The sequence below is a fragment of the Muntiacus reevesi genome, chromosome 1, assembly GCF_963930625.1.
Source record: "Muntiacus reevesi chromosome 1, mMunRee1.1, whole genome shotgun sequence".
NCBI lineage: Eukaryota > Metazoa > Chordata > Mammalia > Artiodactyla > Cervidae > Muntiacus > Muntiacus reevesi.
In genome coordinates this window covers 108234779-108262467 of record NC_089249.1, presented here as the reverse complement: position 1 = coordinate 108262467, position 27689 = coordinate 108234779, and the positions used below count along the sequence as shown (strand labels likewise).

At 36.1% G+C, this 27689-nt stretch overlaps 1 pseudogene; it reads left to right on the top strand.

The window, feature by feature from the left end:
* Positions 1 to 672: 672 nt before the first annotated feature.
* Positions 673 to 27689, top strand: part of LOC136146111 (bifunctional 3'-phosphoadenosine 5'-phosphosulfate synthase 1 pseudogene) — a 39061-nt pseudogene continuing 12044 nt past the window's right edge.

Genomic DNA, 27689 nt, shown 5'->3' with positions numbered 1-27689 from the left:
GCCCATTCTCCTGACTCTGACAAGATTATCAAGCTCCTCTGAGTCTTTAACTGATTGTAAGACGCCAGTGCCATTCTCTGCTAGTCTCAAAGAGTTGAGATAAAATTCATGAGCTAAAACTAGTGTCTGCAGTTCTGCACGTATGCATGTCTTTGATCTAAAATTTGGTGAGTCCTGTGAGCATATATATGTATGTTACCCCTCAATAAAGTTGTCGGAATCAGTCACGAGCTGACTCCGTCCCTCTCAACCCCATCTTTCCTAGTCTTTCATTTCTCAGGTGCTCTGGTGATTGCGTCCTCGACCTGTTCCTTAGCCGGCTGGCCCGGCATGTAATGACATATACCTTCTTTTCTCTTGGATGACTACCCTGGAGTAGAACAGCTGGGAGGTAAGGAATGGGGAGGGATAAATTGGGAGATTGGGGTTGACATATGCACACGACTATAAATAAAGTAGATAATTAAAGAGGACCTACCGACCAGCACAGGGAGCTCTACTAAATACCCTATAATGATCTATGTAGGAAAAGAATCTAAAAAAGAGTGGAGGCACTTGCCTGGTGGGCCCATGGTTAAGAATCTGCTTTCTAATACATGGGACATGAGTTCGATTCCCGGTCCAGAAACTAAGACCCCACATGCCTCAGGGCAATTAAACCCATGCGCGACAATGACTGAGCCCATGTGCCTGAGAACCTGTGCTCCATACCAAGACAAGCCACCACATGGAGAAGCCTGTGCACCTCAACCTGAGAGTAGCCTCTGCTGGTGGCAACCAGAGAAAAGCAGCAGCTGTGAAGAGCCTGATGTTTATCTGACTAGCTGTTGGTTCCAGAGGCTTTGAATTCCTCTATTATCCTTGTTTTTCTCTCCTTTGTTGACCTTGGAATTCACCAAGAACTTCTTCTCAGAGAGAGTCTGTGTCTTATAGCCCTATCATCTCTAAGCCATTGTTACACTGCGGCCTTATTTTGACTGGTGGGAAGGTGTAGGAGAAGGGAAGCATTCTGTAATTTTGTGATAAATTCTCAGTTTGCTATGTCCTTGGTTGTGATACAGTTGTTTCTTAGACATTTTTCCCTTCTTAAATTAGACAAGAGGGCTAGAGGGGGCTGGAATGAAAAAAAAAATGGGCTTCCTTCCAGTGAGATGAGGCTCTGGTGAAGTCTTTCCTTTGAAGAATAACTCTTTGTCATGGAGAACATATTATACAAGTGTTACTCAAACCTGCCAAGTCACAAGGAGATCTTCAGATCTTCAGTGTGAGAACTTTATAGGGTCTCAGGAAGTAAAACCCATGAAAAAAAAACGTGGGGCTCTCCAAAGACAGTGATCCCCGGGTATTTATTATTTTCCTACTTGTCCACATTTAACCTCCAACAGTTTGTTAAAATGTTGTTTCAGTGGCTTCTGCTCCGAGTAGAGAAATCTCAGCTCTAATTCTCTAATTTTACCTATCTTACCAGGTTTCAAGGTTGTAATTTTCCCTGAGACCTCATATCTTTGATGTATCAATAAAAGTCATTAATTTTTAGTTTGTTCAACCTCTTCTTTTAAGAATGGGAGTGACTACTTCTAACCTCTTTACATATTTGAATAGATTCTAGAAGTTTATACAGGGTAATATTTTTCAAAGCAGTGTTCTAGAAGAAATAAGAAAATAAATCCTTTTACTTAGTGGGCATTGTGTCATGTCCATTATATATGGTCTCATTTAAAGGATACAACAATTCTGCAAGATAGCTGTCAGAAGATCTAGTTTCCAACACTGTACGCTTTTTACTAATTCACATAGCCTCGTGTTTCAGAAACCTCAGTCTTTCACATCTAAATGGGAAAAAAATGAGGAAAATATTTTATTCAGCAGAAAAAATTTTGTTCAGCAGGATTAAACTGTATTAATTACTGACACACTCTTTGACAAGCAGACTTCATGCTGAGAAAAGGCCTTGAGGCTTCAATCAAACCCTCTTTTTTCTTCTATTTTGTCTTTAAATGAATTACATCTTATGCTTACACCTTTAGAATAAGAATAGGATATTTTCTTAAAAAGTGAAATGGCAGTTTATTTTCCAAAAAGGTCAATGCTGAGCTACCGGCAAAACTTGCTATTTTAGAAATAAATTTCAAATAGAGACACTTGATAGGACAATTTCTGGGTCAGAGGGAACTTTAATGACACATGAGAACTGTAAAAAAAATATTGCAACATATGGCACTGTATTTTCTTCAGGAAAGTAAGCCTCCTGGGACCCAATTCTTTGATGCTAATCGCCGCAGTAATTAGAGATGATGTTGGTTGGCGTTCTTGACTGCTCTCCACGTTGAGTGCAAATACACAACCAGAGTAGCTCCCTTCTCCCACCCAGCCAGGGGCCTGACAAGTTCACCTCTAAGACTGGTTTCACTGTTGCTGACTCCGGAGATGTGTCACACACATTTTTAACATGAAATCTGAGAACTGTTTATTTGAAGGCACGTGAAAGCTTCTCTTTAATTGTTCTTGCTGCTGCTGCTAAGTCGCTTCAGTCGTGTCCAACTCTGTGCGACCCAATAGACGGCAGCCCACCAGGCTCCTCCGTCCCTGGGATTCTCCAGGCAAGAACACTGGAGTGGGTTGCCATTTCCTTCTCCAATGCGTGAAAGTGAAAAGGGAAAGTGAAGTCGCTCAGTTATCTCCGACTCTTCGCGACCCCGTAGACTGCAGCCCACCAGGCTCCTCCGTCCATGGGATTTTCCAGGCGAAGAGTACTGCAGTGGGTTGCCATTGCCTTCTTACTTAGCCTTTAAATAATAGTTCTGAGGTCTGAGGGAAAGCAAAAAAATAGAGGTTGTCCTAAAGCAAGGGCTTCCTAAGTGGTGCAGTGATAAAGAACTCATCTGCCAATGCAGGATACACAGGAGATGTGGGTTCGATCGCTGAGTTGGGAAGATACACTGGAGAAGAAAATGGCAAACCACTCTGGTATTCTTGCCTGGAAAGTTCCATGGACAGAGGAGCCTGGTAGGCTAAAGTCCGTGGGGCCACAAAAAGTCAGACATGAGTGAGCACATACTCACGCACCCTAAAGCAAATGTGAGCATGTACAATTAGGTTTACCAAGTAAGCATCTAAGTAAGACAATGAACATAGAGCCCCATCAAATTTTTTACTGTCAAATTTATGTAAATTGCATCACAAATTTAAGACACAATGTGAAATAAACCTGCATTATGTCCAGGCTATTCATGAGTGCAACAGAAAGATTTTAATCAAGAGAATGTGGACAGTGTGGATGGCATAATTTTGTTTTTTAAATGCAGAGGCTAGTCTAAGGACACTGACAGAACAACATGTGGAGATCAATCAGGAATAAGGAAAGAATCAGGGGCAATTTCTCCAATGTTTCTAACAGAGGATGCGAGCAGGGAGAGGAAGTGACATTAGATGACAAAGTTTTCTATTTTTAATTAGAGGTTTATTTGTAGTAATTTCTTTTAGAGGCCTGTACTCTTCTTACCACTGCCATTATTGGTCTGGGAGAAAGTTAATGTTGCTCTGAGTTTTACATGGAAATTTGATCCTCAGAAAGTCTCCATGCTTAATGCAACTCAGCCCAGCAAGTCATGGGGAAGTTCACCAGGAGGGCAGCAGAGAAGATTCAGGGGCCACTCTGGCCAATGGGTTGAGCAGTCTCCTAGGAATAGGACCAAGAACACAAACAAAACACAGCCCTGTTGGATTGATTGGTTGGGAAAAGCTGCCGGGTGGGCAGACTGAATACTACTGAGAAGGACAAAGCCTTATGGAAAAGGTGTACATCAAAACTTTGAAAGCTTGCCTGTTTTTTGTTTTTTGTTGTTGTTTTTTTCCCTTTGAAGAAGTCAATCTTCTAACATTTAGAGAGGTTGAAATTTTAACCTGGTTAAACACACTGTGGCTCTTTTCTTTCTTTACTGTAATTAGGCATTTATAACTAGCATCAAAACAAAAGAAGTTCATGACAGGTTTTCTGAAATAACTCTTATTATGGATTTTTTCAGAAGACTGATTATATTGAAGCCAAAAATGTACTCAAGTTGAGTTTTGACTATGTGCACTAACACAGAGGAGAAAGGGCCAAATAATGTAAACCATAGAAATGCCTTCTATGATGTTTCTCCAGAATATGTACTTTCATAATGTTGCATCATCTCCCTCTTAAAATTCCTTTAATTCTTCCATCACCTGTAAGGTCAAGTCTAAATCCCTAGCATGCCCTTTCTGATGTGCTTCCACAAGTCTCTGTCCTCCAGTCATACTAAATTATTTGCCATTCCTTTTACCTCTGTAGCTTTCATATCTATGAGCTAAAGTATGACTAAAATTCCCCACTCTCTTCTTCCACTTGGCCAATTTTACTCTCTCATCCATAATAACCAGTTTCTCCACAGTAAATATTTTTTCTCCCTCTGGTTGAATTCACTGGAGATATGAATCAGTTATACTCTGCATTCTTTGAGAGGTTGATCCTCATCTTTGTCTCAGGACTCTTGGCACCTCATGCAGATGTAAGTGTGAGTTACTTGAGGCCAGGAACCAGTCAGAATTCCTAGGGATCCCAAAGAGCAGCATAATGAATGGTAAATGAGCAAGGAACTGAGTTAGAAAGAGAAAAGGTGGATCAGAAGGTTGCAAGAAGAAATATACTCTGAGATTTATCTTTTACAAGAGATAATCCACTCAATATAGATCTCCCCAGAATGAATTTATAACTCAGATTTAATATTTGTATTTTCAAAAAAAAAATTTGTATTTTCACCTCCCTCTGCCCCAGGTTCATAGAGACCAGAGAAGACATTTATTTGACAGTTATCCTTCTCAAACAGGAGACCTGGATTTGATCCCTGGGTTGGGAAGATCCCCTGGAAGAGGGCATAGCAACCCACTCCACTCTTTCCTGGAGAATCCCACGGACAGAAGAGCTTGGTGGGCTGCGGTTCATGGGGTCGCAAAGAGTCGGACAAGACTGAGCGACTAGGCACAGCACAGCACTTCCCAAACAGAGTTCAATTTTTCAACACACTTGACAAGTGACTTCCAGGGAGGACAATTCACTGCCTCACAGAGAAAATCATTCCTTTCTTAAATGCGTATAGTTTTTAGAAAGCTTTTCTTTGTTCCAAGTATCAAACCAAAATCTTTGTCTATATTAATCTAGCTCTTCTCCCCCAATCTGGGAGTCAGAACTTACTTTGACAGTCATAAATAGTAAAGTGAGCATAATTTCAGAAAAAAATCATCAAGCATTTTAAATATCAAAATCTGAGATCTGAGGGAAGTTACCTGTGTTTTCTGAGACTCAGTTTTTTTGCTTGTTTGTTTTAATAAATATGTTAGCAAAACCATTATAGCCTCAATCTCACAGGGTAATACTGAAATGAAGCAATGAAATGTAATGCAGCTAAAAAGAGTTATTATGACATTGTTGTTATTATTGTTTAAATATTCCTATTACACTCCCTTCTCTCTCTCCTGATTCTTTCACCTGTTAATCATTTAATGTTTTCTCCAGCATCCTGACTTCTGTCTTGCTGATGCAGTCCAGATTGTCAAAGTCCCTTGGTACTGGTGTCCAGAACAGTACACATTGTAACAAACGAGGAATCACCATTCCATAGTGAGACACTCCTAGTGAGACACCAGTTGCTATTCCATTAGAGCAAAAATATTTGTGTTAGTTTTCCCTTTGCAGCTCCATAACACTTTTGATTTATGTTGAGTTTGCATACATGTGTGCAAAGTTGCTTCAGTCATGTCCGACTCTTTGCATCCCCACGGGCCGTAGCCCACCTGGCTCCTCTGTCCATGGAATTATCCAGGCAAGAATACTGGAGTGAGTTGCCACACCCTCCTCCAGGGGATCTTCCTTACCCAGGGATCAAACCCATGTCTCCTGTGGCTCCTTCATTGCAGGGTGATTCTTTACCACTGAGCCACCAGGAAAGCCTATATTGTGTTTACAGTTAACTAAATCTCCTCGGTTATTTGTGAGTGAAGTACTCTAATCCATATCTCTACTACTCTAATCTTACACAATCATTCATTTTGAACAAATGTGTCAAATTTAAATCTTAGTCTAATTACATTTCTTTCCGTTTGTTAACCTTCACAAAGTACAACAGAACATTAGCAATCATTTCATGCTTTGTGTGAGAATATAAAATATAAAATAAAGACAATAAAATTTTGACCTGGGTTGTAGAAAAGATTCAACAGAACATATATAAAATTGCAAACGTATTACCTAGAACATAGGGAGTGCTCAATAAAATATGCTTTCACTTTACATGGTATTAAAATTTGATAATCAACAACTTATGTATTCTAGGATACTGTCCAGGTAGATTACTTCTCAGTAATAAAAATAAAGCAGAAATCAGTCAACTATTAATATTGTTCAGGAATGGCTTTATAATCAGCTATGAATCCATTTAGTTATGCTATTATATATACTTCCTGATTACCTTATATTGGTATTAAAATGGGCTGAAACATTAAGGTATATTTTATAAGGTCTCTTACTTTGATTGCTCTGTGTGTGTATGTGTGTATGTATGCTCACCAAATGATTGTGGCTACAAGCATAGGATGAGTGCATTCCTGGAAAGAATTAGTTTTCAATAGGTTTCTCTCCTCTCTGCAGGGCCCTGTTTTCTCAAGGTGTTTAACCTGTACTACTTTTCCATAAGGTACTGCCTAGAGCTACATATTCTAAGTCTGCTAAAACATTAGTAAAAGATTCAAGTTGTATTCTCCTGTAAATATTTTCATTCTAATAAAAAACAATTAAATCTTTCATAATGAAGAATGACCATATCTGATAAGATTCCAAGTGGCTTAAATTTGGTGAATTCTTCCTAGCCATATCCAAAATATCACCATGGATTTAGCAGTCCATTAACAAAGTAGATATAATAGACTGTCTACCATGTTAATTCACACATTTGACAAATGTTTACTTGGGACATTCTTGGTGATCCAGTAGTTAAGACGAGTTCAATCCCTGCTCAGGGAATTAAGATCCTGCATGCCACCCTTTGTGATCAAAGAAATAAACAAACACCAATTGTTTATTTATAACACATTCCATGTGCCAAACACTAAAGACAAATGATGACCAAAACAGATATGGTCCCTCCCTTCGTGCTACTCCCAGCCTATTGAGAAAGTTAGGCAATAAACGAATTAGCCCAACATTGGTGATGACCATACCTTGTAGGACATTTTAAGATATTAATTTAGTTCTCTTTTAGTTCTTTTTTTTTTTAGTCCCCTTTTTTGCTTATCAGTGTTCAGAGCAAATTAATGATAGGAACAAAAAGCTAGAACTAAGCTAATATGCTGTTCTCTTTCTAGGTTTTGATTCCAAATGCCAAAAGTAATTGAGGAAATTATGCTAGGTATTCTCGCAGGGAATTGGAAAGGACGTTTCTCTGGGAAAAGAAGGAGAGAAAGTCTATGAGAAGAAAAGCAGTAGCAGAAGTTAGGAGGAGAGAAGACTAGAGGCTCCAGGAGGAGTAAAGATGGGAACCTCCTCCTGGCAGCACCGTGGGAAGAAAGCTGGTCCTCAAAGAGGAGAGACCACTGAGTCATCACACCTGAGGAATGGATCTGGGGGAGTCTTGAGCCACAGTGACAGTACCTTCTTCAGAGTATCCTGGATCTTTTCATTAACCTGAGGGGGAAAGTCCCCAACATTGACTTGAGTTTTAATCTACTTTATCCTAGGAAGACAAAACATTGAATTTAAAGTGCATACCGCAGGTATAGTTGAGTTCTTTTAACAAAATTAATAATTATTTAATACTATGAATAAAATAGATAAGGTAGGCTAGCTGACCTAATGTATGTAAAATGTCTAAAATTATACCAGTATATGATAAATTCTCAATAAATGTACTAATTAATATTAAAAATGGCACAAGGAGAGATTTAGTTAAATTTTATACAATATTGTGGCTATATGAGAGATGACTATCAGAATTTTGAAGAGCCCTAAATATTGAAGCTGAAACTCCAATACTTTGGCCACCTAATGCAAACTGACTCATTGGAAAAGACCCTGATGCTGGGGAAGATTGAAGGCAGGAGAAGAAGGGGATGACAGAGAATAAGATGGTTGGATGGCATCACTGACTCAATGGACATGAGTTTGAATAAACTCCAGGAGTTGGTGATGGACAGGGAGGCCTGGCATTGCTGCAGTCCACGGGGTCGTAGAGTCAGACACGATTGAGCGACTGAACTGAACTGACTGAAATGCAAAAACAATTTTAGACCAAAAATTTGCCTGCCATCATACTCCATTCACAAATTTTTACAAAGAAAATATCAGTGGATAAAGGGCTACAGATGTAGTCCTGCACATTTATGTGATTATTCTATTCCAAGGTTCTAATGGGGTTGAATGCAAAAGTGAATCAAAAATATTGGAAATAGCAGCCCAACTCCCCAGTTCAAATACTGATAGAATTTTTTTTTTAAGGTTTAGGAAATCAGGCACTTAACTATTAGTGTGAGAACTCAATTTTTAATTAAAACAGCCGAGACACAGTCCAATTCAACCCTATCTGAATGATCAGCCCCTCATTCTAACCCTGAAACTCTGAAAGTGCTTTGCATATCTGGAAAATGAAGAACAACACAAAGGCAATAATTTTATTTAGAATCCACTTTTATACACAATGAATGAATTAATGCAAAATTATGATGAAAATAAGTGGAAAATATAATTCATAGTCAAGAGTACACAGAGTGCTACAGAAACAAACCCAGACATATCCAAGTCATGGGAACTGATAGAAAATAATTTTAACCAAATTAAGCATATTAAATGCTTTGCAAGAAAGGATTGATAGAATGGATAAGACGATGAAATCATTCAGGAGAGAAATATAAAGTAAAAAAAAATAAAAAAAATATAAGTGTTAGAATTGAAAATTCATTGGATGGGGTCGACAGAAGTTCAGACACTGTAGATAAAAGAATTAATGAACTTGAAGTATTGCTGAGAAGAACTCAGAATTAATTTTGCAATATTCCTGCCAAAAATTCACAACTTGAATCTAATTATTAGACAATTTCAAATTAACCAATATTCTACCAATTTTTTTAAAGGTCTGTTCTCTTCAAAAACATAAGATTATGAAAGACAAAGAAAAACTGAGCACTATTCCAGATTTTTAAAAAACAGAACAAAAAATAATACATGCAGTGGACTCTGGATCAGAAAAATGTTTTTCTTTTTCTATAAAATGTGCTTGCAATATTTGAATAATAACACTGTACATACTATTGTTAACTTCTTGTTTCTGATAGTTGTACTATAGTTATATAAGACAATGTCCTTGTTTTGAGAAAATGCACACTGAATTATTTGTGCATAAGTTTCCTCTCAAATGGTAAACTTTTAATACATTTGCTACACCAAAATCTAGAGTCAAAATTGCTATGTACATGCTCGTGCATGCTGAGTAGCTTCAGTTGTGTCTGACTGTTTGTAACCCCATGGACTGTAGCCCACCAGGCTTCTCTGTCCAAGGGGTTCTCCTGGCAAAAATACTGGAGTGAGTTGCCATGCCCTCCTCCAGGGTATCTTCCTGACCCAAGGATTGAACCGGCATCTCCTATGTTGCCAGCATTTCAGGCAGATTCTTTACAGCTGAGCCACCTGGGAAGACCTAAAAATTGCTATATTTCTGAATGATACAGCTATTTCAGAATTTTTAACTCCAGTAATTCCAATTCCATCCTTTTGTTCATTGCTAGTCATTATTCCACAAAGTAGAGGCTAACATTGCTATTTATACAGCCATAGTTTTTTAGAATTCCTGTTTGTCTGTTTTTAATTTACTCACCATTATTTCTCACATTCTACATCATGTTTCTTGGATTTTTTTTTTAATCAACTTCCATCTTGAGAGCTTCCTTTAATTAATATTTGGCAAATTCTTGTCTGAAAATATCTTCATGTCAACCACATTCTGGAATAATAATTTTGCAGGGTTCAGAATTTTGCATTGACAGTAATTGTCTCTTCAATGTTATTCCCCTTTCTTATGGCTTTTATGATAACTGTTGGAAAGTTTTCTTAGCATTAATTTTTCTTCCTTGTTGGATTATTTCTATTTTTTCCAATGGCTAATTTTAAGATTTTTTCATTGTCTTTGATCTTCTATAGTTTTATTCTAATGTATTTAAATGTGAATTTCTTTAGATTTCATTTTTGTTTCTTGTAGCTGATCATTCTTATATTTGATCAATTTGGAATGAGCCTCTATATATTTGATTATTAATTATCTTGCCACTTTTTTTCTCTATTCTTTTCTTTTAGAAGTCTGAATAGATGCATCTCAAAATGATTATTCTTATCTCCATAATACATCATTTTCATATTTTGCACCTCTATTTCTGTACTTGACATTTTTCTGGATCAATCTACATTTAAATAATTTGTTTTTCAACTATTTCTAATTGCTGTCAAAACCACCAATATCATTTTCAGTTTCTATCATAAATATGTGTGTGTGTGTGTGTGTGTGTGTGTGTATTGTTTCTAAGAGTTCCATTTGGTACTTTTCCTGAAAGTACTGTCTAGGCATTTTTATGGTCTTTTTAATCTTTACCAATATCTGGGACCCATATTTTATCTCATGGATAAGTCTTTAATATAATCACTTTATATTCTCTAATTATTCCAAAATCTGAACTTTGAGGTAGGGATTAATTCTCTTTTATGTGATTTTTCTTGAACTCTTTTTTCTTACCTGGTTACCCCATGTGATGTTAATGTTGGTTTGTGTAAACAACCTATTGATATAACTATCCAGAGAAATGTGAATTGAGGTGAAAACCAGAGAGCTACAATCAAAGGTTCAATCAGAGAGGATATGTGTTTATTTCTTCCAGGCACTATAGGCATGACAAACCTAAGACCAGCTTAAAATTATTTTTCCACTTAAGATTTCTTATATCACCCAAGCAGGGCAAATTCAAATGTCATGCTTGCATAAGGATAGGACTCTAGATATACATTCTCCATTTGATGGTAAAGGAAAATTTGTAGTCTTCACTCTCACCAAAGCTTTTGGCATCCAAAGGCTATGATTTCAAGAGTTCCAACAACATATGTAAGTGGGTCCAAGGCCTTGTCTCCTTCTCAAATGGCCATTATATTTTTTTATACCTCAAAATGCTTGTCAAAGTAGGCCTACAATCAGATTATACTCATTACACTGGTAGTCATTTCCCTCTTCAGAATTTGCCTGCTTTCCTTTTTTTGCAAACTCATCTAGAGTATTTGACTTTTCAGTCTAGCATTTTTAGCTGCCTAGTTGCTTCAGTCATGTCCGACTCTTTGCAACCCTATGAACCATAGCCTACCAGGCTCCTCTGTCCATGGAATTCTCCAGGCAAGAATGCTGGAGTGGGTTGCCATGCCCTCCTCCAGGGGATCTTCCTGGCCAAGGGATTGAACCCATGTCTCCTGCATATCCTACATTGCAGGCTGATTCTTTATTGCTGAGCCACCAGGGAAGCCCAGCATTTTTAGCTATTGGAAGTAAAACATTTAAAAAATATCTAGACCACTGTTTTAAAAGAAGCATGACAGAACTGTTTTAATTTCAGTTATATTCACAGTAGGTGTAGAGAAGTTACTCTGTTTAACTAGTTCACAGTTGTCTCGATCAGTTCAGGATGCAATAACAAATTAACACAGACTAGAGGGCTTAAACAATAAATATTTTATTTCTCAAGGTTTTGGAGGCTGGACGTTTGAGATCAGGGTGCCAGTATGGTTAGTTTCTTGATGAGGACCCTCTTCCTGGCTATGGCTTCATATGGTGGAGAGATCATGTCTCTTCTTATAAGGGCAGTAACACCACTCATAAGGGTTCCAACCTCAAAATGTTATTATATTACAAAGGTTTTACTTCTAAATACCATTAGGGTAGAGATTAGGAGTCCAACATATGAATTTGGGGAGGGAACACAAGCATTCAGTCCATAGCAATGATCCAATACCATGATTTTCCAGCAAAAGACGCTCTTTAGAGTTCCTTATTTATTTATTCTTTTTTCATTTGTTTGTTTAATTTATTTATCTGCTTTCAGTCTCATTCTGCACTCCAATTTTTGTTTCTCCTAATGGTCATACTTTCTAAAATGTTAAAGTATTTTTCTCATCTTTAGGTGCCCTTGTAAAACATGCAATATTATTTTATATGCATTTATTTTTAATTGACATTAATGTTTTAATTTAAAACATTAAATGTAAAACATTTAATTTAAAACATTAATTTAAAACATTTAAATGTAAAACATTTAAATGACATCAACACTGACTTGATTTTTCACTCTGTCAACTGGAGCTGTTTTTATGGTCTATCATGCTGACATACTTCTATATGTCTGTCTCCAATTGCTGAATATTTTTTATAATGCACATCCACTATTTTTTTTTTTTTTAATTTATTTATTTTTCAGTGGGTTTTGTCATACATTGATATGAATCAGCCATTAGTTACACGTATTCCCCATCCCGGTCCACCCTCCCACCTCCCTCTCCACCCGATTCCTCTGGGTTGCACATCCACTGTTAAGAGCAGTTACCTAGATTGTCTCCAACTTCCTGTTACCACAAGTAATACTGTAGTAAATACTTGTATGGTCAGGCCACCCAAGATGGCTGCTCCCTTGCTCACTCTATATCACCTACACATCCAGACCCTGCTTCAGCTATACCCTGTTGGTATGACTGACCTTTGTTCTTAGTCATAAAGCCTAGTCAGTAAATGCCTATATATTTGCCCCTGATCCCAGCTAGTGATTGTTCCAATCCTTAGATGAGAACTATCTCTACAATGGTAGTTTATCAAAAGAGAAGTGAGGGGTGTGCTCTTTTGCGGGTTTCCCTGGTAACCAACGAGCCAACCCCAGTCAATTCCCTCTATAACGTAATCTCCTTCTGGCTTTGGTAGCAAAGACAACTGCCTGCTGTCTGCCACCCACAACAGGCTGTCACTCCAGGACCTTGCTTCAGACCTGTAAGCTCTCCCATCCATTAAACTATTGTCTCTGTCAGTGACACTGGACCCTTTCTATGATCTTGTGGCTGAGTAAGTACAGGTATTGTAAGCCTGAGGTTGCAGCCCAACAATACTCTAGTGTTCTTTAATGGACAAGTGATTATCTCCCTGAAACTTATACCTAGGAGGAAATTGCTGCACGCCACTGTCTTTATATTTCCCATGCACTAATTATGACAAACTGCTCTTTGGAATGCTTGCACCAGCCTTCACTTCCACAATGTGTATCAGTACACATCCAAAAGATTTGAAGGAAGCATCTTGTCTTACTCATCCTTCTCTTATAATTTGTTCAGCACTTGTCATATCAGTTCAGTTCAGTACAGTCGCTCAGTCGTGTCCGACTCTTTGAGACTCTATGAATATAGTCCTGGCTCAATACATTTATAAACTTCAGTCAGAAAACGCAGTCCATAGAAATAAGAAAAAAGTTGCTTCTAATACCAAAGAAGCACTCTTCACAAAATAAGAATGCACATTACTAAAGTCACTTTTCCTTTTAAGCTTAATAACTTCATTTTCGTTCACATTCAAATGTAGAAAAATTACTATCACTATTGTTTTCTTTCCTCTATTGAATTTCTCTGGGTGAATTATTGACATAACAAAAATCTATTTCATATTATATCGTGTTAAAAAATAGTTTAAAGTCAATGACTCAACTCAGTTTTCAAATTACCTTTGCCTCCTACTTATCTTTATGCTTCATTATGATGACTTGGTTCTTCAAAGAACTTTGTTTTCTTTACTAGAACCAGGTATATTGAAGATGAAATTGTGTTGTTATGTAAGAAGAAACCTCTTAAATTCAACCTGTTAACAATGTAACCTCTAGTCTTGACAGCAGCTTTCGATATATTGTACTTTGGAAAATTTACAGTTTCTACTAAGAAAGCTAATCTTTTTTTTTCCTCTCCCTCTAAATTGGTACCTGTCCCAGAACTAAGGCAATAAACATAAGCATTATTTTTCCAAAGGCCTTGTTGCTATTTCAAATTGATGTTTAATAAGATATTCTGTATCAAATACCTTATTTTATGAACTTTGAGACCATAATACTTCCAAACAATAATATGGGACTTTGAAATAGATGGGATAATTTGTAGAAACATTAGTTTGCCATTCACTTCTATTTCCTTTAAGATATATGCTTTTTCTTTGTTTATAGATGACTTTTTCTGCATAATTGCCATAGTCATCTTCAGTTTTACAATCTTTGTCACAAAGTAAATGCATTAAGATACATTGTGCTTTTATCTCTGTGATATTTCAAGTTTTTCATAAACATGAAATAATCTATACCCCTTATGACACAGTATTAACAACAGTTTGTTCTCATTCAAATTAGTTGATTCTCTGCTGAAAAAATAATATTTTTATTGATAATGACCTTATCCTCAGGTTCATAGTAATAGATAATCATTTAAATAAAGTCAAAAGGTCAAACATGTTGCTTAAAATTATTAAATTGTTTTTTCCAATAGAAGAAGGGATCCATCCCTACCTTGTTGATACTGTTTTAAGAATATCAGAACACAAAATGATATCACTGAAAAAGATTTGATAACCCAACTAAATTATAGTGTCAGTTGCTGGACTAAATGAAAAATAAAAATTATTTAAATATGACAGAACTTTATTTCCGCCTCATGTAACAAATGATATTGAAGAATCCCAGGGTTGATGTGAAGGCTCAGCAGTGTCAAGGACCAGACTTTTTCTATCTTGTTGCTCTGCCATCCTAACATCTTGATTTCACCCATGTGATTCAGAAGTAATCACCACCATAGTCACCTTCCAGTTGGAAGAAGAGGGAAGGAGAAAGAAGGAGACAAGAGGCATGTGTCTTCTTTTGAAGGTCATGAATCAGAGATGGAAAGTATCATTTCTAATGAAATCCCTTTGATCAAAGTTTCACGTGGGCCTATATAATTCCAAAAAAGAATTGAAAATATAATCTTAATTCTAGGTGACTCTCTACCCAGCTAAAATTCAGGAGCCCTATTAAAATAGAAAAGGAGAAGAATTGATATTGAAAAATAAGTGGCCATATGCCCCATACATTATAGTTTAATTTCAATTTATTTTCCCCATCCAGAATGGGTGCCACTTAAAAATGTATGAAAATAATCCTAACATTTTATTCACAGATAAGGAGGTGGCAAGCCTGAATAAGCAGTAAGATTTTCATTTCTGTGAATATTTTATTTGCCAGCCACAAAACCCCCAGACTTCCAGAGTAATAGTAAACAGAGACACAAGGGTCATATAAGTGGAGGAATGATTCAAATGGATTCAAAACTCTTCACGTTTATCTTCCAATGTTATTTTTACATTGTATCAAAGGGAGTCTCTATATTTAAAATATAATTGCTGTGCAGTTCCTTATTTGTGAGTTAGCTCCTACTTTGGGCCTTAAAAGGAAGTCTAGGTGTTTCTAGACAAGTTTTGAGCAGGAGCAAAACTCTGGCAGGATGCATCTGGCAGGATGAGAGAGGTGAGCGATATTTTAACTGTATGGCATAATGTAGTCATAGAATGGATAGTTAAAATTCTCCCCACATTTTTTGATAGCTACTGCTGTTAGTGCTCATCAAGATTCCTTCTAGGGCCCTAAGAAGTTCATACACTAAGTGCTGCAGGCATTGGGAGCTGAAACTCACATCTGCACCATTTCCAGGAGATAACCTTTAGCTGACAGCAGCTGCCTTGCTTAGATAAGCCTACATTTTACCCTGATCCATAGTCAACAACCAGCAGGGTATCATTTAAAAGCTCACACCATTGCCTCCAGTTGAATCTAACTCCCCAGCACTTCCAGTAAGATCACATTGCCTGTAGACTCTCTCCTAGAGCCACACTTTTGTTTTCCTTCTTCCCTTCCCTTATCTTCTCTCCTTCAATAAACCCCTGAGGCTCTTTCTGAAGAAATCACACTAAGATGTTTTTCCTTAAGTAGACTTAGTTTTTGTTAACATGAAGAGTAATGAGATGGGCAGATATCACATTCAGTCCATGTCATCATCAACTATCAATTTCATTCAGTCAGTTCAGTTCAGTTCAGTCATTCAATTGTGTCTGACTCTTTGCGACCCCATGAATCACAGCACGCCAGGCCTCCCTGTCCATCACCAACTCCTGGAGTTTACTTAAACTCATGTCCATCGAGTCGGTGATGCCATCCAGCCATCTCATCTTCTGTCTTCCCCTTCTCCTCTTGTCCACAATCCCTCTCAGCATCAGGGTCTTTTCCAATGAGTCAACTCTCCACATGAGTTGGCCAAAGTATTGGAGTTTCAGCTTCAGCATCAGTCCTGCCAATGAACACCCAGGACTGATCTCCTTTGGGATGGACTGGTTGGATCTCCTTGCAGTCCAAGGGACTCTCAAGAGTCTTCTCCAACACCACAGTTCAAAAGCACCAATTTTTTGGCGCTCAGCTTCCTTCACAGTCCAACTCACACATCCATACGTGACCACTGGAAAAACCATAGCCTTGACTAGATGGACCTTTGTTGGCAAAGTAATGTCTCTGCTTTTTAATATGCTGTCTAGGTTGGTCATAACTTTCCTTCCAAGGAGTAAGTGTCTTTTAATTTCTAGGATGAAATTACCATCTTCAGTGATTTTGGAGCCCAAAAAATAAAGTCTGATACTGCTTACACTGTTTCCCCATTTATTTGCCATGAACTGATGGGACCAGATACCATGATCTTAGTTTTCTGAATGTTGAGATATAAGCCAACTTTCTCACTATCCTCTTTCACTTTCATCAAGAGTCTTTTAAGTTCCTCTTCACTTTCTGCCATAAGAGAGGTGTCATCTGCATATCTAAGGTTATTGGTATTTCTCCCAATAATCTTGATTCCAGCTTGTGCTTCTTCCAGCCCAGCATTTCTCATGATGTACTCTGCATATAAGTTAAATAAGCAGGGTGACAATATACAGCTTTGACAAACTCCTTTTCTTATTTGGAACCAGTTTGTTGTTCCATGTCCAGTTCTAACTGTTGCTTCCTGACCTTCATACAGGTTTCTCAAGAGGCAGGTCAGGTGGTCTGGTATTCCCATCTCTTTCAGAATTTTCCACAGTTTATTGTAATCCAAACTGTCAACAACTTGGTTGAAGTCAATAAAGCAGAAATAGATTTTTGTATAACTTTTTTGCTTTCTTGATGATCCAGCGGATGTTGGTAATTTGATCCCTGGTTCCTCTGACTTTTCTAAAACCAGCTTGAACATCTGGAAGTTCACGGTTCACATATTGCTGAAGCATGGCTTGGAGAATTTTGAGCATTACTTTACTAGCATGTGACATGAGTGCAATTGTGCAGTAGTTTGAGCATTCTTCGGGATTGGAATGAAAACTGACCTTTTCCAGTCTTGTGACCACCGTTGAGTTTTCCAAATTTTCTAGCATATTGAGTGCAACACTTTCACAGCATCATCTTTCAGGATTTGAAATAGCTCAACTCGAATTCCATCACCTCCACTAGCTTTGTTCATAGTGATGCTTTCTAAGGCCCACCTGACTTCACATTCCAGGGTGTCTGGCTCTAGGTGAATGATCACACCATTGTGATTATCTGGGTCATGAAGATCTTTTTTGTATAGTTCTTCTGTGTATTCTTGCCACCTCTTCTTAATATCTTCTGCTTCTGTTAGGTCCATACCATTTCTGTCCTCTATCGAACCTATCTTTACGTGAAATATTCCCTTGATATCTCTAATTTTCTTGAAGAGATCTCTAGTCTTTCCCACTCTGTTGTTTCCCTCTATTTCTTTGCATTGATCACCGAGGAAGGCTTTCTTATCTCTCCTGTCTATTCTTTGGAACTCTGCATTCAAATGGGAATATCTTTCCCTTTCTCCTTTCCTTTTCGCTTCTCCTCTTTTCACAGCTATTTGTAAGGCCTCCTCAGACAACCACTCTGCCTTTTTGTACTTCTTTTCCATGGGGACAGTCTTGATCCCTGTCTCCTGTACAATGTCACAAACCTCCGTCCATAGTTCATCAGGTACTCTATCTATCAGATCTAGTCCCTTAAATCTATTTCTCACTTCCACTGTATAGTCATAAGGGATTTGATTTAGGTCATACCTGCATAGTCTAGTGGTTTTCCCTACTTTTTTCAATTTAAGTCTGAATTTGGCAATAAGGAATTCATGATCTGAGCCACAGTCAGCTCCCGGTCTTGTTTTTGCTGACTGTGTAGAGCTTCTCCATCTTTGGCTGCAAAGAATATAATCAGTCTGATTTTGGTGTTGACCATCTGGTGATGTCCATGTGTAGAGTCCTCTCTTGTGTTGTTGGAAGAGGGTGTTTGCTATGACCTGTGCATTCTCTTCTCAAAACTCTACTAGCCTTTGCCCTGCTTCATTCCGTACTCCAAGGCCAAATTTGCCTGTTACTCTGGGTGCTTCTTGACTTGCTACTTTTGCATTCCAGTCCCCTACAATGAAAATGACATCTTTTTTGGGTGTTAGTTCTAGAGGGTCTTATAGATCTCCATAGAACCTTTCAGCTTCAGCTTCTTCAGCATTACTGGTTGGGGCATAGCCTTGGATTACCATGATATTGAATAGTTTGCCTTGGAAATGAACAGAGATCATTCTGTCATTTTTGAGATTGCATCCAAGTACTGCATTTCAGACTCTTTTGTTGACCTTGATGGCTACCTCATTTCTTCGAAGGGATTCCTGCCCACAGTAGTAGATATAATGGTCATCTGAGTTAAATTCACCCATTCCAGTCCATTTTAATTCACTGATTCCTAGAATATCAATATTCATTCTTGCCAACTCCTGTTTGACAACTTCCAATTTGCCTTGATTCATGGACCTAACATTCCATTTTCCTATGCAATATTGCTGTTTACAGCATCAGACCTTGTTTCTATCACTGGTCACATCCACAACTGGGTATTGTTTTTGCTTTGGCTCCATCCCTTCATTCTTTCTGGAATTATTTCTCCACTGATCTCCAGTGGCATATTGGGCACCTACTGACCTGGGGAGTTCCTCTTTCAGTGTCCTATCATTTTGCCTTTTCGTGCTGTTCATGGGGTTCTCAAGGCAAGAATACTGAAGTGGTTTCCCATCCCCTTCTCCAGTGAACCACATTCTGTCAGACCTCTCCACCATGACCCATCCATCTTGGGTGGCCCCACACAGCATGGCTTTGTTTCATTGAGCTAGACAAGACTGTGATCCATGTGATCAGATTGCCTAGTTTTCTGTGATTATGGCTTCAGTGTGCCTCCCCTTTGATTAAGAACATCCAAATATTTTCACTAATGATTCAGTTAAGCAGAAAATACTACATGTGGACTTCAGGGTACAAACTAATATTGTATGTTTAATCTATTCAATACTAAATATTTGAGTCATAAAAGATAAAGAGTTATAGGCCTAATGCTAGTCAATAAAGAACATTATTGTACAACACGTGTAAAAACATATATAGTAACATTCTACCATAATGTAATGAGAAAAAATACTAATTGCATAAAATGAAGTCTTGTTATTATGAGCTAATGAAATAGTCTAAGTAAGCCTACTGAAAAGAACAGGAGTCAATCTCCAATTATGCTACCATATACCCAAATATACAGTATCACAAGGCTATTATTACATGATGTCCTTTATATGATTACTTGAACATTCTTAAGATCTACAAAATGTATTTTATCCTGGGACATCTCAATCTGACTCTGCCTTGCATCTAATTCAGTGTTAACAGTTTATGGGAAAAAGTATTTTTCAAAATTACGTGAGATGTAAAAAGTCCCCAAAGCTTAATTACATGGCCCCAAATCTCAGGATACTTCTAAGTACATTTACATTTATAAAATATTATTTCACACTTTTTAGTAGGCATTTTTATTTTTAACCTAATCGGTTTCACTTAAAACTGTCATATTGATTGAACCTGCTAATTCTTGAGATTTGCAGGTCAAAGTTAACCACAAGAATTTAAAATGATTCTGGTTCCTACTACTGTTTCCAGGAAAAGGGACTACTTCTAGATTAACATTCCTGATATCTTCCCTCATTTTCTTACTCATTCTTTCTGATGGAGAGAAACTGAAATAACTGATTGAGGTGTCCACGTTTAATGAACGAGTGGAGACAATCTATTAAAAATGACTAAGGAATCATTTTCTTTTCTTCCATCTCCAACCCTGACCAATGTAACTCAGCAATCAAAATAAGTGTGTCAGTTCTTCCAACCCAAACTTCAGTTCAGGTCAGTAGCTCAGTCGTGGCCAACTCTTTGCAACCCCATGAACCACAGCATGTCAGGCATTCCTGTCCATCAGCAACTCCTGGAGTTTACCCAAACTCGTGTCCATTGAGTCTCCTCCTGCCCTCAATCTTTGCCAGCATCAGGATGTTTTCAAAGGAGTCAGCTCTTCTCGTCAGGTAGCCAAAGTATTGGAGTTTCAGCTTCAGCATCAGTCCTTCCAATGAACACCCAGGATTGGTCTCCTTTAGGATGGGCTGGTTGGATCTCCTTGCAGTCCAAGGGACTCTCAAGAGTCTTCTCCAACACCACAGTTCAAAAGCACCAATTTTTTGGCGCTCAACTTTCTTCACAGTCCAACTCTCACATCCATACATGACCACTGGAAAAACCATAGCCTTGACTAGATGGACTTTTGTTGGCAAAATAATGTCTCTGCTTTTTAATATGCTGTCTAGGTTAGTCATAACTTTCCTTCCAGGGAGTAAGTGTCTTTTAATTTCATGGCTGCAATCAGCATCTGCAGTGATCTTGGAGTAAAAAAAAAAAAATAGTCTGCCACTGTTTCCCCATCTATTTGCCATGAAGTGATGGGACCAAATGCCATGATCTTAGTTTTCTGAATGTTGAGCTTTAAGCCAACTTTTTCACTCTCCTCTTTCACATTCATCAAGAGACTCTTTTGTTCCTCTTCACTTTCTGCCATAAGAGAGGTGTCATCTACGTTTCTGAGGTTATTTTTAGACAATTGTCTAGACTGGCAGTAGGTGAATGTGCCAGCAAGCCCATTTACCTAAAATTAGGTCATTACTTTTAATCAAATGTTTACCAATAATTAAGGTGCAATATTTACCTACTTTTTGGGTGTCTGTCTCCCTCTCTCTCTCTCTCTCTCTTTTTTTTTTTTATAACAAAACTAGAACAGAAAAGAGAAGATGGTTATTCACTGACCATGTAAAACCCAGTCCATTCTTATTCATCAAAATCTATTTGTCCCTGCTGATATGGTGACTTATTTCCATGAAATAGTCTGATAACCCCACAAACTGTGTAACTGTACTCAGCTCAGGGCATTTCAGCACAAGCAAATGTACTCTCTGTATTTGCAATTAAGCCAACAGACATACCCATTTGAAAGCTAATGTAAACTTTTACCCTTGAAGAAATCATTAATATTCTTTATTCATATTTTTTAAGTTGGTTTATTTTTCAAAGTTGGGTTATCAGAAATCTATACTTAAGAAAAAAAAAAACTTTGCGTGAACAAATAGCACAATATAAACAAAAAATATTTATAACAAAACCGTGAACTATCATCTTTTTTTCTCCTATATTTCATATGATCACCTGATCATTGTTAAAGTGTTTCTTTAACATTTTTTAAAAAGTCATTTTGTTGTATGTAGCACATTTATTCAACCTTAACAAGAGAAAAAGAAACAAAAAGAGCACATTTTGTGTTTCTCATATGTTATAAACTGCTGAAATGGGGAAAAGATTTCACCTCTCTTAAAATCATCTTTTCTTCTCACTACACACTGGGAAATTTCATGCATTAATACTTCATGACTTTGTATTCCATCTCTATATTTTTGACTGTCATTTTTTTGTGTGTCCAACATTAGAATATTTACTCATTTGCTCAGTCCTATAATACATAAAAAATAATTTTGGAATTGCTTTATCCATATCACTACCAAAACAAACTTTATAAGAAAAGTTTATAATTTTTTTCAGTTCTCTTTATTCTTAGAATGCATCTCTCTGAGGATACAGAATATAGCATTTCAAAGTTACATGGATTAATTTCAATGTGATATTCTCTCAACGAGGTCTGACATTAAATTTCTTTGGTTTTGCTTTTCTTCAGTAAGAGGCTCCTTTTTGTCTCCATCTTTGTTGATTTATTTAAATTTTTTTTTTTTTTTTTTTTTTTTGCAAAACACATGGCTCAAAATCAAAACTTCTAAATAAATACACAGAAAAATCATAGTCACATCTGTATTCCCACCTAATTCACGTGATAATCAACTTCACTACTTTCTCTAGTAAAGGTTCATTTGTTTTAGCAAAATTAATCAAATATATATGTAGTATAAATTCTTGTTATTTCTTAGAGGAAAGACAGCATGTTAAATGTATACATTTGCACTGAGCTTTTTCCATACAATATCCTAGAAATTGCTCTATGTTACCTTAAAGATATCTATCTCTATTGTTGCTTGTATTTATTTGCTCTTTAGCAGCTACATAATACTTCGGAGTGTGAATGTATCTGAGCATATTAAACTTTCTACATGATATTTAAGTTGTTTTTCAGTTTTTTCCTAGCTCCACAGTGAATAATCTTGTGCGTATGTTTACTTGTATTTTTTACAGGTTGCATCTTCACTCTAACTTCCTGTAGGTGGGATTGCTGGGTCTTTGTAAATGAAACAAAACTGTAATTGTATAGCACAGGGAATTATAGTCATTACTTGTCATTACTAATATTGGTGATTTGTTTCTATTGGATTTCATTTTGGTTAGTCTTACTAAGTATTTACTAGTTTTCGTCTTTTAGAAACGTAGTTTTGATTTTACTGATTTTACCTATTGTGTGTTTTCATTAAATTCTGTTCTTTATTATTTCCCCTCACTGTACTTTATTTAGGTTTAAACTGCTGCTCTTTTGCTAACTTCTTCAGATTGATACATATAGATCATTTATTTTCAGGCTTTTCCTTCACATATGTACTTTGAGGGCTATTTTTTTTTCTCTGAAGATGTATTCAGTCTCATACCACAAATGTTATTTATTCTCTTTTCATTATACTTAAACTCAAAACATTTTCTATTAACAATATTTTACTAATAATTTTTCTTTTATGTATGGATTATTTCATTTTCAAACTTTAGGAGATTTTCTACTTACTTTCTTATTTACTGATTTCAAACTCAAATCTATTATAGTCAGAACATATTCTGTATTATTTCAGTTTTATGAAGTATGCTGAGACTCGCTTTTTGTATGTGTAGTCCACTAGTCCACCATGTGAAAATTTGGGGAAATATTCCAAGTACACTCATGTATATTGATTACTTGGGTGCAGTGCTCTATATTGTCAGTTAGGGTTAAGTTGATTAACCTTTGTTTTCAATTATTCTCTACTTTTACTGATTTTTTTCTGCTTTATCTATAGCTTTCTGGAAATTTTGCATTAAAAATCTTTCCCTATGATCATGAATTTATATATTTATTAATTCTTTCAGTGTTTATAGACTATGTAATTAGGTGCATATAAATTTAAAATTGTTATATATTCCTGATGAATTGACCCTTTTATCATTATTAAATTGTCCCTCTTTACCTCCAGTAATGCTTCCTGTCTTAAAATCTATTATATCTAATATGAGCATAGTTACATAAAATTTATGTTAGTTGCTGTTTGAATGTTACACCTTTTTTCTTTTACTTAAATTTCCACTTTTATGTGGGTCTTTATATTTAAGATTTAAGTTTTTATCTCTTGTCTGCAGCATATAATTGTCTTGTCTGGTAATCTTTGACTATTAGTTATAGAGTTTAATAATATTATTATGAATTTAATCAAGTATTGATACATTTGGATTTACTACTATCTTAATATTTTATTCTATTTATCCCACTTCTTTTAATTTTCCTTTTCTCTCCCTTTCTAACTTCTTTTGGGTTTATCAAGTATCTTTCATTGTATTTTTGTCCTCTATTACCTTTTAAGTTATACATTCACTAACTTTTAAAATTTTATTTTATTATACTTGTATTTTCGGTGGTTCTTCTAAGAATCCTTCAATTCCTAAATCTTATATATATATATATGTGTGTGTGTGTGTGTATATATATATATACATATATATATTTTTATAAATTAGCATTCCTAGACAGTGCAAGGATATTAAAACACTTTAACTTCAATTACCCCTTTCTACCTGTGTGCTAGTCTTGTCATGTATTTTGATCAGATACCACAGTGCATTATTATTGATCTTTATAGTCACTATTTATTTGAATATATTCACAGCTTCACCATTTACGTTGTTAGTCTTACCCTCTCTGCTTTCATTTTCCCTATGAGGTGATGCTCCTTCTGTTTAAACAAATATTTCCTTTTAGGAGTTTTTGCTGGCATCAAATATTTCCTGTCTTGTTTTCTGTTTATAAGGAAATTTCTTTTGTCTTCATTTTTGACAGATATTTCCACTAAGAGGAGAATTTTAAGATAACCATTTTTTTTTTTTTTTTTTTACCATTTATGGTTTTCATATAGGTCTCTTCTGGCTTCCACTTTTTTGCACAAGAAATAAGTTAAGAGTTGTAAACTGTTACTTTAATTTTGTCTTTTTTTTCCTCCAAGATTTTTCCCTTTGTCATTACTTTATATTACTTTTACTAAAATGTTCCTGAGTGTCATTTTCTTTGTCTCCATCCTGTTTAGTCTTCTAGGGTTTCTAGAATCTGTAGCTTAATATCTTTCATCAATTTTGAATAATTTGGGGCCTTTATTCAGGTCTTTCTTACTGTCTTAAAAGTCTATTCATCACATATATAAATTATTTATGTATTAGATGCCTCTTATGCTCTTTTCTGTACTCTTAGTCCTTTTGAATATTTTTTTACTGATTTATCTATCTTATTCACTAATCTTTCTTGTAACTCTATGATAGCCTGTTAGCAAGGAAGCTGATCTCCTTAATGCAGTCAGGGATTAAGCTACTTGTAACTGGTTTTAGGCTTGGTCTTCTAATTTGCTATTATTCCCAGTGTATACTTCTCCAGAAGGCTTAACTAAATACCTAGAAGATTTGATGTAGTCAAATCTTGCTAGACTTTGAACTCAGTTTTTAATCTCCAAACGGCACTGTAATTCTCTGCCTCTTTGCAACTGTCTGCTTTTAGATTCTGAGCCTTTCCACCCACACTGCATATGCACTAACAAATGACTCAAAGAGAAAAGCTGCCAAGAATAACACACTTAACTAGTTTTCCTCCTCTCTGGAATCCAGGGTCTCCAAGTTTTTGTTGCCTTGATTGCTTTCTGGTGTGTTCCAACAATTTTAAAATCAAATCCAGCTTTATTTTTGCTCTCAGTGGGAGGGTGGTCTGCTACAAACCAGTTCTTCCTAGCTGGAGTATGAAATTTTAGATATTTTTATAAATCTATGTTAATGATAACTCCTCCATGAAACTTTTTTCTTATCATCTTATCAGAAATAATTTCTTCCTCCAGTAAATTCCTGTGAATATAGAGATTAATAGAATAGAATCTGGAGCCATTTGACTCAACCATGACTTTGGACAAGTTATGTAATTTTCTTTTTCCTCAGTTTCTCTTTAATAAGATGGAAATAAAATGTGCACTTATGGCATAGTGTTGTTAGAAAGATTAAATAAGATGATATATGTAAATCACATAGCAAGCATTATGTAAGTGTTAAATATTCTTAGTAATATTATTAGTAATATGATATCACCTTTCATTAAATATTATCTTATTTGAGCATATATTAATACAGACCTAACAATTGTACATTCTCTGAGAGGAAGTGTCTTCTTCATCTTTATTTCCAGGCCTTGAGTGCTGCCACACGTCTATTCATTGCTTTAATAAATGTATATAAAATTAACTATATATACTCAGATTGGTTAATTTAATGAAATGAAATGACAATTTGTTTTGAAAGACCCATGGAGAGGGAAAGAAGTTTATTTTTTGCAAATAAGAACTGGATCTGTAGATTTCCCATATCCATTTTAACACTATTTAGCTCCTTAAAAGAAGAAATTGAGTTTTTGTGATGTCTTTTATTTCAGCACTTAGCTCAGTTCTTGGTTAATGATAGATGCTCAACTAGTGTTTGTTGAGTGACTGAAGAAACGCTCATTCTGTCTTATTTATTACTATGTACTAATGATCTAAAGTGGTTTTATTGAAAGTTCTTATTTATCTAGATTTCAACTTATCAAATCTTCACCAAAATTAAAAAAAGCTGCAATTTTTCTTTGAAGAGTCAATTTTATTTCTCCTTTAGTGAGCTGTATTCCACTGACTATTTTAAAAGCTTCTTTTAAATAATTTGCATCAGGTAGTTGTCCTTCTATTATGCTAAACTCTTATCACACAAGTGTGGCCCAGATGTCCATAGACCAAATAACTTAAACATCTTCTCACATGCTACAGAAGACAAAAAGAAATTTTCTATATTTTTTAAGCCAAGATTGCCCTTTTAAATTTTTGATCCTTATCTTTTTTTTTTTTTCATAGCATTAGCCAAAGTCTCATGGATCTTATTTTCTATATGTTGCCCTTCAGAGATGTCCTTTGATGACAACAAGAAACTGTTCAAAGATTTGATCTGGACAACAGAGAACCACAGAGCTATGTTACTTCTTTTTTCTTTGCCTTGACCTTACCTGGAAGAAAGCACTCCTTTAGGCTCAAACTCTTGAAAATGATTGAAGTGTCTCTTAGGAGGTACTTAGGTCATAGAAGAAAAAAAAAATCATTTAAGTTCCATTCAAGGTACAGTCTCCCTTTACTGTATAGATTAAATTGGAAGGTACTATTGGGAAGGGAAAGAGGATCATGAGTATTTAAGGTTTATCATAAATGAGAAGTCTGTGAACAAAGACTGCCCATGAGACTGAGGTCTGTGTCACATTACTTCTTAAAATCAAATCTGCAAAAAAAGGAGTACTCATAATACAATCACACCAAAGAACAAAAATTCAGTACATGCCTCATTATCACTCTGAGAAACGCCAGTACCAATGGTCTTTCTTTAAGCACTTGACCACCTTTTGACATTTTTCCTTTAAGTCACATCGTCTTTGGCAGCTCACACAGCAACAAAAAAATTATGTTTCTTGTCGATTATAAGCCCTTTAATGTTTTCTTTCTCACAGATTTTTGAAATGGGAAAAATACATGAGAAAGACATTTCTTTAGCTGAAGAGAGAAAGGAAATGTTTGCCATAAAATGACTCACTGCCAAAGTTACTATTTTACTAGACAAGAGAACCAGCGGTCTTGGAATAAGTGTTTACAATAACAATGTTAAGTATCCATTTATCTATTTGACCACGTTAATTAAAAATGCTATGTACCAGACACTGCAAAATGGCAAGTGAATTTATACTTGCAATGATGCCGATTTGATCCAAGTTTTCTACACTCAGGATTGTAAAACAATGCTATTGGGTGAGATTATATAAACTCTATACTATAGCTTTAAAGGTAAATAAAACAACTCCACTCCAAATTATTTCTCACTCCAACTGCTTTTACTATCTTATACTCCATATCGTAGAGT